Source organism: Anser brachyrhynchus (assembly GCF_964034855.1).
Source record: "Anser brachyrhynchus genome assembly, chromosome: 4".
Classification (NCBI taxonomy): Eukaryota; Metazoa; Chordata; class Aves; order Anseriformes; family Anatidae; genus Anser; species Anser brachyrhynchus.
In genome coordinates this window covers 63,813,247-63,828,259 of record NC_137698.1, presented here as the reverse complement: position 1 = coordinate 63,828,259, position 15,013 = coordinate 63,813,247, and the positions used below count along the sequence as shown (strand labels likewise).

At 41.6% G+C, this 15,013-nt stretch overlaps 1 long non-coding RNA gene across 1 annotated transcript in view; it reads right to left on the bottom strand.

The window, feature by feature from the left end:
* The window catches only part of LOC308194806, a 67,341-nt gene that overhangs the window by 14,672 nt on the left and 37,656 nt on the right, over positions 1–15,013 (bottom strand). Inside the window, exon 4 of the long non-coding RNA XR_013950880.1 lies at positions 10,340–13,415. This is a non-coding gene — a long non-coding RNA (uncharacterized lncRNA). The remainder of the gene's footprint in view (positions 1–10,339; positions 13,416–15,013) is intronic.

The window sequence follows — 15,013 nt, the reverse complement described above, 5'->3', positions numbered from 1 at the left end:
ATTGCCAAAGTCTGCTTATCATGTCTTGACAACTAGATCCATACGCATACTGCATCATCACCGTCTGCAGCTCGCAATCATGTAAGCAATAATATCATATAGGGTCAGAAACTTTAAGTAATGTTGCCTGGCTTCAGAGAGAAAATATGTTCTTCTAAAGTCAAGCTTCCTCCCTAAGAAGTCACAAATTCCTTCTTAATACAGCCTGGCTCCCTCCTTAATGCAAATAAATCTGATTCATGTGATGGTTGTAAGAATGACACAAAATTAGGATGGTCAGTCCCGCCAGAAACTCCAACTCATCCCGATCAACTTTTGTCAAATTAGTAAGCAAATCTCCAACTCCAAACTGAAAAATTGGACACAGAAATACAAAACTGGAAGGTCCCACAGTGGAAGGCGAGCTCTGCTGTACCAGTCAGCCCCTGGCTGTGGCAGCGGCAGTCGATGCTCGTGGGGGTAATGCACGGATGCCCCTGCTCCATCCGTGTGAGACTTGCACACCTCACTGATGGGCGAAGCTTGTTTGCTATGCAGAGACAAAGTTTCTCTTTTCCATTTAATACCTTTGAGACCATTTATATTTCTTTATCTTCACATCACTCGGTAACAATTAATTCTACATAATTATACAGTGCGTGAAAGAGAATTTCCTTGTGTTTATATACATTTCACTCTTATTTAATAATTTCTCCTCCGAATCTGTTGGACTAAGAAAATAGCATACAATCTGCATAATTTTCTCTCTTATACCTCTAAAATCTTACAAACATTTGCAATATTCCTATCATGATACTTTATCTCTTCCAAACCAAAGAGTACTAATCTACTGTGGTTGTCTTATAGCTCTTAGCTTTTTACCTGTTGCCAATTCTGCTGTATCATTTTTTGAACAGGACCAACTGGAACTACTTCCATTATGTGGGGTGGGTACACAAATTTATAGAGTTGCATTTTTATATTCTTCTTTCCCCAGTTATTCGTAAAGTGCTACTTACCTTTATAACCTTTCTGAACACTAATGGGAGATTTCTCTGAAAATTATCTCCATTGTCTCCAAGAAATTTTGTCTGAATGGTAATAACTAAAATAGAACTCCTCATCATTCACTTACAATTAAGGCTATTTTATTTAAGTTCTATTTACCTCTGTCCTAAACAACTGTGTGTGATCTGGAAAACTTGTCACCTGTCCTTTCTTGATTATTTAGGGTTGTGTTTAGCACACACCCTAGAATAAGCTGTATGAAAATTAAATAAATGGTCATTTCAAAAACGGTCCTTTCCAGGATACTGAAATGTTTCATAGCGGCATCCTTCAATGATAATCAGCTTTGTGATTTTCTGAAATTTTATTTAGTGTTTGTGAAATTTAACCGATCCAAACCTTTGTAGTTGCAGTTCAGCTTTAAGCTGTGTCTAGCACAGTGCCCCATTTCTCTGTGGTGCATGGAGTTGAGTAGCCTGACTCTTCCCAACAGGCAGCCAGCTCCCTGATGAGCATGGGGACTTTGTTTTACGACTTCTCGCTGCAAGGCTTTGCTGTTTCACGCCATTTCTGTTGTAAGCCAAGTCAAACTGTGTGGTTCTCACTCTGGGGCATAGTCAAACACAAAAAACTAAAGTGAAACTAAAAGAGTACAAAGCCGTGTATAACAAAACCCACAAAAAAGTTTTCATAGTCCCATGCAAACAGAAACCTCTTAATTCTCACATATTATGAGACATCTTACTCACCTAATTAACCCCCCCTCTTTCCTGGAGCAACCTGCCTGTGTGGAAAAAAAAAAAAAGAAAGCTATCCTGACACCTTCTAATATAAGGAAACTAAGTCTTTCACATACGTAAGTTTGAAACTAGCATTGCTTCCTGAATTTAAGGGGAATTGTTTCATTTTCCAGTAACGTGAATGAACGGGAATCATGACAGAAGTCCATGACCCCGTGACAAGGCACTTCTGGTCCCTTTTAGCCTTGGCTGTGATCAGCAGCTCCCTCACCACCAGGCATGGAGCCTTGCCCTAAGTGCAGAATAACCCAGGATCCCAGCCAGTATCAGACGGAGAATTAACTGTTCCCTCACCCCTTCCCCAGCCCTCACATTCCCCCTCAGCTCTGCTCTGGGATTAAACTTAAATTTAAGACTTCTAACATGAGGGCAGGTGCCACAAATGCAGCTCCATCCATGCTAAGTGCAGGGTAGCACATATTAAATATTTACTTTTTGATTATGAGGGACTGAAGGCATTTCTGGCGAGCTCATGGCTCAGCAGCTATGGGAGGGGCACAGAAACGTAATGGGGCCACAAGACGGTGCAAGCTGTGGTTGTGCTGAGCCTCTGGAGTGGTATTGGTACCAGCTGGTGAGGTTTCTTGTGTTTTTTAAAACCAAAGCTTAATATTAAGTTTATATGCAAGGGGTTGTAGGATGTGGTTCATAGCAGTAAAAACAAGTTGCAGCTGAATCACTGTGAAAGGTAACTCATTTATTCCCAGACTACTCTCCCCACATCAGTCAGTGTTATTCCTTCTTCACGAAGAGTGTGACATTCTGACCCTGCTGAAATGAAGGCAAAACCTCCCTGTGGTTTCAGAGAGAGCAGATTTCACCTTGCCCAGATCTGGCCGAGAGTCAGTGTTAGTCCTCAAAATAAAATTCAGGAGTTCCTGGCTTTCCTTTAAAGCACATGTTATTACCCCGCTTCTCTTCCCACAGCCATCCATCGGCTCTGGACCCTGCACATCCTGCAAGTGCTCCTTAAAGGCTGCTTTTTTTGGAACTAAACTTCTGCCTACTCATCCAGCCTCCCCACTTGGAGGATTTGAGCACCTTTAGCAGGTTTCTGTCCAACTTTGGCAGCCTCTGTTGGAAGCAACACAAGAGTTATTCATCTGCCAAGGAGACATTAATCACTTTTGCTGCTGCCTCCGCTAATGGGCGATGGCAGAAATTCAAGCGGTTGGCTCCCATGGCAGCAGACCACGTGCCTGCTCCACATCTCCTCCGCTGCCCTTCCTTTGCCACCTCCCTCTCCTTCTCTCCACTCGCCGCTAACCCCAGCTGATCGATACACTTGCTTTTCCCTCTCCCCTTCCTCCCAACGAGGATTTGCAGTAATCAATGCGTTCGCCTCTGGCTTCGCCATGATGGGACAGCCCCTTCCCAAGCAGCGTGGAGGGTGCCAGGGGGACTTCTCACTGCTGTCTCACTTATTCCCAGTCCCTTTCAAAGAAAGGGAACTTATCGACCAAATTAAGCTGCAGCAGAGACCCCATTTCTAGCTGCAACTCAGCTAACAAAAGAGATAAAGTGCACTTGTTTGTGAGTTCAGGTGCAAGACTAGGGAGATCCAGATGTTTTAGGAAGAATATTTTATCTCTTTTTCAGAAAATGCTTTATCACCATAACCACATGGGTGTCTGCTTTATGTCAGTGCTTTCCGACTGGTACATTGCATACCTCTGTTAGGTATGGATTTCTTTTTTTTTCTAAGGGGTCTACAAAAGTATCTGGAAAAATTCCAGCTAAAAGGATTCATACTTCAGTATGAAAACTTATAGGGATGCATAAAATGAAAATGTTTGAAAAGCCTTTATACATGTGCTACGTACACAAAACAAGGTAACCACATTGTGTATTTAGCATTCATAAACTGTAATGTACTAGAACAGATGTTGCCTGTGCCATCTTAATTAAGTTTTTGTGTGTGTTTCACACAACTGTTAGTTCTATAATCACTTTTTTTTCCCCAAAAAAAAAAAAAGCTGCTGCTTTAAAATTATACAAAGTTAATCAACTCTGAAGCTGAATTAAAGGTGTGTGAGGATGCTGGCTATCACTTACAGGATAATTTGTGATTTTTTTGTTGACAAAGTCAGTACATAGCAAATATTTAATGAAATTGGATTTATGGAAATTTGGCTTTCACTGAATAGAGAGAAGGACTGGCAGAGTTCAGGCTACCCCATCTTAGTAGAGATGAAATCAGCTTCCCAGGTTACTTGCTGACTAGACCAAGGAACATGATGTTAATGAAAATGGGGAATTTGAAAAAGGAGGAATAGAAGTATATTTTCAGCACAAGATAAAAATATTTGGAATAAAATTAATCAGGTCACTATGAGACCTGGAGGGGAGGAATTCTCCAACGGCCTCAGCACCAGTGGTCTGAGCATGGGTTTCCATATTCTAAACGTATTGTATCAGCACAAAAAGAAGTCTGCATTACACCTCAGTCTGCCACAGAATAACTGATCACGGAATAGAAATTAGCTGTTGCTTAGGTCATTTAGCAGATGTAATTATGTGCAAACAGAATTATATGCTTGGCACTGTGAAAGTTCCAAGTGCATGAAGCTAAGAATGGTTATGCACAAAATCAACCTGGAAGAGTAAATTTAAAAAGAAAAATATCAATAATAGCTGGAAAGTGCTTAAGAAAATTTCTGCTGAAAAAGACCATAATAAACAATGTTTTCATGTATAAATAGTGAACTATACTATAACCACTGTATACTAGCATAATAAAGAAAAAAGTGGGATTAACGTGACAACCTGCTTTAAAAAAGGAGATTCAAAATAACCATAAGAACATGGACAATAATCTAAAAAACTGTAAGCAGAAACTAGTGAATAAGTATCAGCTAATAGTTTAGAACTGGAGATGGGTCACCAGCAAAAGAAGAAATACTCAAGAAGAAGTTAGATCTAGGTACGTAAGGTTAAATATATGAAAATGAACTAGTCCAGGTAACTTGTAGTCTCAATGTGTTAAGAGCTGTTGAAGGCCATTGGACCTCTAATGTTGTTATTTCAGTAAAGCAGTAGTTAAGTTCGTGTTCCCTGGCAGAGGAGGGATGCTACCCCAATGACTGGAAGTGTAAATGGCCCAGCCTGCTGCTGTGACGGAGATGCCAGGAGGACAGCAGAAGAGCAGATGAAATATCTGAATAATACAGAGTTTAAGATGAGTAATAAAAGTGACAGCAAACAACAGGTTTATCAAAAGCAGGTCATATCAAACAATACTGATTATTTCTTAAAATATATTAGTTTAGCTGATAAAGGCAGCAGCACTGAAATAATGATCCTGAATTTTTCTACGACTTTCAACTTAGAGTCACGTAAGAAATGGGAGTGAAACCAAACCCAGCTTCACACACTTTAAGTGAGAAAGTTAGTTCTTCGATAGGTTTTAAAAGATAAGCGGAAACAAAGAGGCAGCAATATTTCTAGAAAATATCCTCTAGGGCTAGGTCATAGCTCTATGCTACTTAATATTTTAGCAAAATGAAAGAAAAGTAAAATAAATTCAGAGAAATTATACAGGTTTGGGAACAGTACTGTGAAATAAAGAGGTGAAATAACTGTTCCTCTATGCAGATAAGGGTATGCATAAGTAACAAATTTTAAAAGATACTACCACAAGAAAAAGAATAATCAATGGGATAAAAGTGAGAGAGAACACAAGTTCAGTAAAGACAGATGAGAAGGAGTTTGAAAACATCTTCCCAGGACGAGGACTTCAAATCTTGACAGAAGTGGAAGAGAGCATTCAGTCAACAATTCGCTGCTCTGGGAAATTCTCCTTCTTCCAGGCCAAAGTAGGAGGAGGCATTAAATAGACGAAGGCAAGGGGAAAAAAAAAAACAGCTATTTAGATGGGGTCACTACAAGAGACACAAAAGAGCTGCTTAGAACTAAGTACATATATTTTAAAAATAAATAAAAAAAAATAAAAATAAAATAAAAATCCAACCCCCCTAAAGGAAAACATTCTGGAGAGAGGTCTGATGCCAGATCCTGCTCTGATGTAGTGGTGCACCAGCAGGGTTCTGGCAGGTGCTGTTTGGAAAACCTAGTGACATTTGTACATGTTCAACACTCCCACAGGGAGACCCTGGCTCTGCAAACTCTCACTTGGCAAACACATTTTGCTTGAAAAACGCAAGGCCTTTGGAGGGTATAAAGAGGTGCATGATTTGGTAACAGAGAGAAGCGTAACAGAGCTTGTGAGCAGCTTTGGGAAGAGGTGCTGGACTAAAGCTTTAAAAAAAAAAAGTCCACTCATTTTAAAAGAAATATCATCCCTCAGAGAGGAAAACGAAAAATAAACCAACACAAAATTGTGCAGAGACTGAGCACAGCAGTAATGCTGCCATCTGTAGCATCCCTACCCCAAAACACGTGAGAAGGGTACAGCAATTCCATGGGCCCCTGGACTATCAAAAAAAATTCCCATACACATACCGGTTGACTAAAGCAACAAGCTTGTGAAAAGTGTCCAGTGGACATGCTATAAAAGATCTTTTAAGAGCTCAAGAAAGAAAATAGAGAGCTCTAAAACTGAGCGGCTACAACAGTGGGTGGAAAACAGTTGTTCACAGATGTCCCGAAGGATGGTGTTGGCACGGTTGTCTTAAAACCACGTAGGCAAAACGAGAAACCAGAGTTCCCCGCTTCTCTGCAGGTGTTTTTAAAATAAATTTGCACTGATACATTCATCTAGGGAAGGGGGCCGTGCACTCAGGGAGGGCACCGAAAGGTTCACACGTCGGCTGCAGCCCATGTCAACTGAAACAAACCACAACCCGGTTCTGTCGTTTCTGAAGGGGCCTGGCAAACCTCGCTGCACCACAAAAACATGGAGCTTATTTTTCAGCTTCAGACGTGCAGTTTGCAAATTGAATGCAAACCTCAGGAAGACTTGGTTGCTGCAGACACTCTCTAAAGAATTAGAAAAACACTATAGAGCAAAGACAAGAGCTAGATATCAGATCAAAAAACAAGTACCGCTGCAGGTCATGCTTAATGAGAGCTGTGATTTTGAGAGCTGCTGCTAATGTTACAACCCTTCAGCCAGGATTTAGGAGTTTTGGCCCTATTTTCAGTTTAAGGAAATCATCTCCTAATCTGGGGAAAAAAAAAAAAAAAAAAGAGAGAGAGAGAAACAAAGGAGATTATATTTAAAGTTATGAAGATGGTTAACCCTTAAACACCGTAAGAAATCATTGTATAAGTATGAACAAAGCTTCTTTGGAGAACGAGCAATCTAAGAAAAGCAAGGACTTACACCAAGAGAGGGATGTTCAGGTTTGTTTCATTAAGCAAGTAAAGCAAAAGAGGCATTTACTGATAGCAGGAACCCTTTGTTGTTCTTCCAGTCTAGGTCTACCATCTCCAATCCAACTCATCTCCTCTCCAGATTTCCCCAGCAGCTGCCTCACACACAGAGGGCCTGAAGTTAACACGGAGCCCCACGGAGCGGGTGCGATGGGCTCTCCAGGCACATCTCAGACGCTCCACCAGGCCCACCTGAATGTGATTATTTGCCCACTAGCTTTGCTTAAATCTTCACCAAGTCAGTTTTGTTTTCAAAATGTTATAATTTGGCCACAACTGGGAAGATTTTTGCAGAGATAAGTCTTAACAAGATGCCTCCTAAAATACAGCAGCAAAAATTACCTTTTTTTTTTTTTTTTGTCCCCACTTTCCCTCATCTTGAGAACAGTTTGGACTGAACTTTATATCCTGGAAGGCACTGACAATGACAAGCCAGAAGCACACCACCAGCACGAAAAAGGTCAGCCCAAATGATTACGGTTCAGTTAGCTTTCTTCAAGCTAAAGCAACCTCATAGAGTAACACGACCAATATGCTTACAAACTGAGAGTGCTACTAAGCCCACCTTGTTTTCACGGATAAACCTGTGCATGCTAAGATAGGAATACTAGATGTAAAGCACTCCCAAATTTGCACTGCTCCTGCCTAAGAAGAGTTCAGGAAACCCAGGTACGCTATCGTCTTACAGCCTGTTCGGCTTTTATGCAAGCAGTTGCAATACAAAATCAGAGCCAGTTCCCTGGGGGATATTAAGCTTTTTTTTTTTTCCTTTTCCTTTTTTTTTCCTTTCCTTTTCTTTTCTTTTAAAAAGAGAGAGAGAGAAAAAACAGATTGACTGTCGGAATTTATTTAGGTCGACATCAGTGGGTCTTTCTCAGAGGGAAGGATACTTTCTGGGCACTAAATGTTTACCTCCTTTGCAGTAGCAGCAAATCAGGTGTTTACCTCTTCAAGCAGCAAAAGGAGCCAATACACCTGTTCCTTCCAGATTGTCCCTTCTTTTTTTTTGGCATAAGATACTGTGAAAATGGCTCTGGTGATCTACTGTGGAAGTGTTAGGAGGTTCTCTAGAACAGGTTGAAGCATTTGTTTCTCAAGCTAAATATATATACATATATAATATAATTCTCCCTTCATTGCTGCATTTTATTATATCTGGTATCAATTCCACAGAATATTGAAATGACATTAAATAGAAAAAACGAGTAAATATGCCTGGAAAATGATATTCCACATGTACTTATTAAAAAGTTGTGTATTCCATATGTCAGTACTTGTCCTCATGGGCTAAAATGACAGCTTTGAGAGAGGTTATCAATGGCTCCATCACTGCCCCATGGATCATCCCCTCCCCAGCTCCCATCTCTGGGATAGCACCAACAGCATCAGGTGTTAGGAAGATGTGCTGGTACCCATGTGCGCCTGCTGCGTCGAGGTGCCGAGCAGGCACAAGGGCCTTGAACTTGATAACTGCAACCTGATGTTTGCATCATACCAGCTGCGTTAAGCTCCTGGGGGTGATCTGGGGATTGCTTGTTTTCATCGGGTGAGTGCAAAAGCCTGGTTTTGAGCATCAGGGGTCACCAGGCCACAGTGGAGCAGCAAGTGAAATTCATTATACAGAAAATCACAGCTGGATTAAAAAAAATATATAATAGTCTGCATGCAAAAAAGGTAGCTGTGGAACAGTGTTTCTATCCTGAGATGAGAACCTGAGGTTTTAAGTCATGGTAATGTGAAATATGTAATCTTCTTTAGTCTATCAGTCCAAAAATGCCTTAAATATCAGAAACGGTGCTGGGGTGTGCTGGCAACCCAGAAAGTCTTCAGAGTGAAGACAGAGACTTAAAAAACAGAGTTTATGCAAAGGAGGCAGACTGAAAGGTGGATTGAAATTCTCCTTTGACCCAACAGTTGTCATATGCCTCCTAATCCCTTTTATATTCAGAGTGCAAGGGGAAAAGGGCTGTTCATCCTCTAGGCACATCTCCACTTGATGTAGGTAAAGCATTTGTCCTGCAACAGCCAACACCCTGAATGGAGAAACAGCTTAGGCCAGCAAAAAAAGTTGTTTTGCTGGTAGAAATTAAACCAGTTCGTGGTACAGATTACATTATAACAACAACAAAAAGGGCTTTTGATGGCAGGACTGAACTTACAGTAGGGATTTTGCTATTGTAATTATACCATAGCCATGCCAGCAAACTTTTTAAGTACAGACCAACTCCCTGTGTTTTTATCTTTTCAGTTGAAAAGATTGCACAGAGGCAGAAGTTATGAAATGGGTTGGCAACAGGCATGGGGAACTGGCCCCTTAGAAAGCACAGCGTCTTGCAGTGAAGTCTCACAGGGGTGATTTCCTAGAGACGCAGCTCTACGTCAGCTCCAGAGGTATGCTGGGGGACGGGATGTTTTGGCCCAAACGACACGTTTGTGTTGTAAAAAAAAAAAAAAAATTTTGGATGAAGATTCAGGTTGTTTTATTTCAGACTGCCTATTTTGAAATGTTTCCAGCTAATGTGTTAATGAAGCTTGAGGGTTTTTAATTGTATGGAAAGGATTTTGCTGCTTACACAGTGATGAAATAGTGTGCACATGTAGATACAATCAAGCCATAATCCTTCAGGAAAATCTTGATGTTTAAGTGCTCTCCATCCTGGATGTGCCAATTCAATAGTATACATGTTTTTTACATATAATGCAATGCAAGACTACGATAGTTAAGACATTTAAAGAGGAAAAAAGGGTGGAACGCCTTGGCAACAGCTCTAATCCCTTTGAAGGCTCCGGCATCTGCTGAGTCAGGCCCTCCCTGCCTCCCTGCCTGCCCAAGCTGTAGTTTACAATCAGCCACTGACTCACAGCAAATTCCTGACTTCCCTATTTCATGAACTACAGCAGCATATTTTTAGTGTTTGGGTCCCTTTAAATAACCCCTTTAAGCCCAATAAAAAAGAAAAGAAAAAAAAAAGAAAAAAAAAAAAAGAAAAAAAAAAAGGGAAATAAAGGAATTGGAAAGGATGTATCCGATTCTCCACTCTCAGACCAGCTGCTGGAAACCTGTCCCCCAAGACACCCTCCTCATGCTACAAAACCTACGTCACTCCTCCTGAGTGACGAGCAGGGATGTGAGGGATGGCAAAGCGCTTTGCAGAGCAGCCACAGGGTGCCCCGGGAGGCCTCTGCAAGGCACCAGAGAGGGGATTGCAGTCACTCACCGGACAGACCTTGCTCCCCAGCAGACTCACGAGCCGGGGTGGAGCTCTCTTCTGCCACAAATCCCCACCAGCCGCGGCACCTTCACCCTGTGCCACGCAGGCACAGTGAGGTGGCCTGCAGCCAGCTGCCAGTCCTGCCTCATTTCCTCATCCCAAAATTGATGATACAACCTGCCCGCCGGTAGAAACTCCCATTGTGAAACTCGGTTTGCTGATATTTGCAAAGTATTTAAAGGTGTGCCTTAGTGGGAAAAAGGTCTGCTCTAGCCCCGGTTAGGTAATGTGAGCAAACCTATTTGTGATCCCCGAGGAGAAACAGCAGTGAACAGCATTTCACACGCGCGGAGTCAAGTTAGGGTTCCTCTTAAACTCGGGTTTCGTTCTGAGCCCTGCCAATTATTTAAATCCCATCTAGCCACAAAAGCCTCCGACTGCTGTGGTGGAGCTGTTGACTCAAGCTGTCTGGTCTGACGGGGGTTTACACCAAAACTCACGTACGTGGATGTGGAGCAGCTCCACAGGAACGCGGCGGCACATCCTCAGGTACGTCCCCGTCCCACCACAGCAAGCACCAAGACCACAGAGGGATCCCAGAAGTGTTGCCTGGGAAGAGTTAACGTGGTGGGTCGTGAGGAGCTGCTCCAGCGACCATGGGAGGTGCCACCAGAAACCTCAGCACTGCGCAGGAGCATTCAACACTGATACCAAGGCCTTCGGGCTTCCTGGAGAGGCACCGCCATCACTCGTGGGCTCGCCCAACACAAGGGGATTTGCTCGGGGCAGTTCTGCACCCAAACACGCTCTGCATTAACCCAAGTCAGGGAACCGAATGTGTCTCTACTTCACGAGAATGTTATTAGAGAGGAAAATGCTGAAGAAATTCAATGCGACTATTCACAGAGCAACAATTGCTTTTATTCAAAACACTTCTGAAGTTTAATATAAGCATCAACAAACTTAGTTACTAAGATTCCCTTTACTCATCAGCTTTGTTCTATCTCTGGGCAGAACTTGATATCTGCTTACCAGTGCAGAGCAAATTTATGGGACAGCTTAAGGTAGGCAATAATGAATACCACTTCAACAACTGATAGCACAGGATAATTATGTGTAGCTACACTTTGTTACACTGAAATGCATGATAATATGTAAGTACGGAGGCTCAGTTCTTATTCGCCTGGTATTGTTTAAGTAAATAGAATAATCAGAGTTGTTCAAAAGTTGAAATAAATTCCATTAATTTTCTAAGTCACTTCCACTTCAGTGAAATTTTCTATTATGCTCTCTTTTAATAAATCTGTGTTTCTTAAAATGTATTTCTGTGGGCTTCCTTCCTGTTTTTCTTATGCATTCCTTCTGGTTTTTTTTTGTGTGTTGTTTTTTTTTTTCTTTCTTCTTTTTCCTGTTACTTCCATGTAGATTACAGAGGATGATATCCAAGTTAGGGGTTTATTTTATCACTTCGTTTTCTTCAATTGTTCAACATTTGTCCAGGTTTGAAAATATTACAAAATATTGAATGAAAATGAAAAACATGTATATATTTAAAAATAAAAATAATTTTTAAACTTATATTTAATGTCTTTTAGCTATAGAAAAGTGTGAAAGGAAAGATCAAAATTTATAAAAGCTAATATTACACTGTCAAAGTTTTATAATTCAGTGACAATCCTCCAGACCTGGAAAAGCCCAGCTTTTCATTTAAGATCTTGATCTCTAAAAATATAGGTTGTCATTGAAAAAATATCTCAAGAGAAGCATTGAACTAGCTCTGAAAACAATGATGCATGTATCACGCTTTGGACTGCTGAGGGGATGGAAATCAAATGTGGTCATGTTTACTGAGGAGCTGACTGCAAGGGGGCAAGGTCATAATTTACACATAATTACTGGTTTGCACTATCGTTTAGCCACGAGTGAGATAAATATGTTTTTCTTCCTTCCCTCTTCCTGTGCAAAAGCAAAGTTCACCACACTTCTTATGCATTAGCCGTTCTTGTGCAAATCACTGTTTTCTGTGGTTTGTGATTCAATAGTAAACACTGCTGTCACAAACAGGGTCTGCAGCTGGAGATAGCCCTGTGTTTTTGATAATGTTTTAGGTTACTAGGAATGTGCCATCAGCACACATTCAGTTATTAGATACATATTATGACAAACAAACATGGAAATATGATTGGCTCTGGTAAAATAGGAGTATTTCAAGTTCAGGGTGTGTCTGTAATTTGTGTAGTACGTCCAGTCACACCAGACTCCTGTGAACCAACTCACACATGAAATATCCAGTAAAGTATTCGGTGTTCTGGGTGAGCCTATAAATAATTATTTTTTCCAAACATTGAGAAACATACGTACTTCTTGGACAACCTCTGAAGAGTCTGAGTCAAGATTTTCAGAATTGGCCAAGGCCTGTGCCCACTTTGTCAGTGGCTGCTCTGGAAATGCAGGTTCTTCAGATAGAGCTGAGCAGCCCCAGAAATCCGTCCTTGACTGAAGGAGAGAAACAAAGATACCCAAACTCTCTAATCCAGTGTGGTGGTCCAGAGATCGGCAGCTTCACAGCCAAAGCCTTCCACACCTCCAAATTCATGGGGAAGGCAGTTGGCTTGGGCTGCCCAAGCTTCTTGGTTCAAAAGCCTACATTTTAATCTCTTTCCAAAACTGTGTTTAAAGAGAATTTCTAGAAACCGTGTGAGTCCCAAACTGAGCTGAAATAAATTCCGAGCTTCTCCACTAGACAGAACGCTATTCTCTGCCCAGCTCTGAGGAGCTCATTGTGGGAAAGCCGGTGCAGCTCTCCCATTCTTCTCCAGCTGCTGGTGCCAAGGGCAGAATACTGTGGGCGTTGTTCACACAGCGCAATGCGCTCCGGAGCATCTCCCTGCACCGGGACTGGCAAGATAGCAGCACGGCTGGTTGTCCAAATACGCCCAGGCGGTCCCTCCTGTCTTCTGGGAGAAGCAGCGTGTCCGGACCTGTGCCATCTGATGACACCTCCATGCTGCACACGTACAAGGTCCCCCGCAGTTGTAGTCTGGGTGTGAGTTGTGCTGCATGCAGGTAGCTAACTGGTCAGCTGCACATGAGAAAAAAAGAAGAAACAGCAAAAACAAAAAAAAAAATCTACATTCTCAATGCTGAAAAGCCATATGGAAAGCCTTGTGCAACCTTAATTCTAATTCTCTTCTAATCTTTAATTACAAAATCACACACTGTATTTTCCATGGGACCCTGCCTCATTCAGTTCACGGAAAAGATGGTGTTCGCTTAATGAGCAGCTATTCAATATTTTATTTTCTTCTCACTCAGTGTGTAGCCCTAGGCATGATTTACTACATGTAATTCAAACCTGGCTGTGCAGCCAAAATTATTAATTTCAGCACAGCTTTTTTTCCTTTGGTACTCATCCTCACAGCACTCCCAAGTGCTACACAAACAGTAAATATTATATTCTCATAATGCCACAGTGCGGGCGTTTTCACAATACCCCAGTGTGATTAAATGGGGAGGAGGGGTGGAATTATCCTCCATTTTTCACAGGTGCATAACAGAGGCAGAAAGAGACATTAAAGTCCAAAGAATCACAAATTTGGGGCACCTCCTCGACAATTTGAGTCCCAGTTTTTGAAACTTCTCCATATAATACCCTACTGAATATTCAAGGCAGGAATCCCATTGAGTTAACCTGCACCTGTCAGTGGTCAGGGGTGGAGAAGACCTTCTAAGCCATAGCCTAGTCCCCTCCTATCACAGACATCTTTTTAATAATCTTATCAAATTGGATTGAATAGGAATTGGGTTTCTTGAATTCCTATTTAAAAGCTGAGAACTCACTCCTCTGATAGTTGGAAACCATTTTCTAATTTTCAGACTAAATTTATTCATAGCCAGATTACACTCATTTGTTCTTATGCCAACATTGTCCTTCACCTTAAATAGTTCCTCTCCCTCTCTGGCATTTGCCGCCACTGATAAATTTAAAGAGAGCAATCACATTTTTTTCTCCCTCAGCATTTGTCGTGAGGAGCTAAATGAGCTGCACTCCCAAGGCTGTCCCTCACAAATTAAGCTGCCAGGTTCCCTGCTCATCTGAGTAACCATTTTCTAGACCTGCTCTGGTCTGCCCTTATCTGCTCTGAGTGTGGCTGATCAGACTTGTGCACAGCACCAGACCTGATCCACGTGAGGTTGAAGTGATGAAGTGGTAACTGATGGCAGCAAAATTTTGCTCCTTTTTGGTTTCTAGCAGAAATTTTCACCACCAGCTGAGGATAAAAAAAAAAAAAAATGTTCTTTGTACCACTGAATTCCACCTTGTTCTTGTCCCAGTCCTCCAGATCATCACTGAATATCTCCACTCCAGTATTACACCCCTGATCTGATGGTGATGCTGCCCACACCATGCCACTGGCTGATTAGCAGACCCGTCAACATTTATCTGTATCAGTATATGAATATGCATACATGAAGGAGCCTTTTGAATGTCTGCTCCTGGGATCAATTTTAAAGAGTCCACCAGAAAAAAAATAATAATAATAAAAAATAAAAAATCCAAGCAACTATTAGGAAAGCACATAGGTCAGATGTGAAAACTCAGAATATTAGACACCTTGATTTGATACCTTTTGAAAATTGCTGTACACAGTGGTTGTCAAATGTTGGTCACCCATTTGA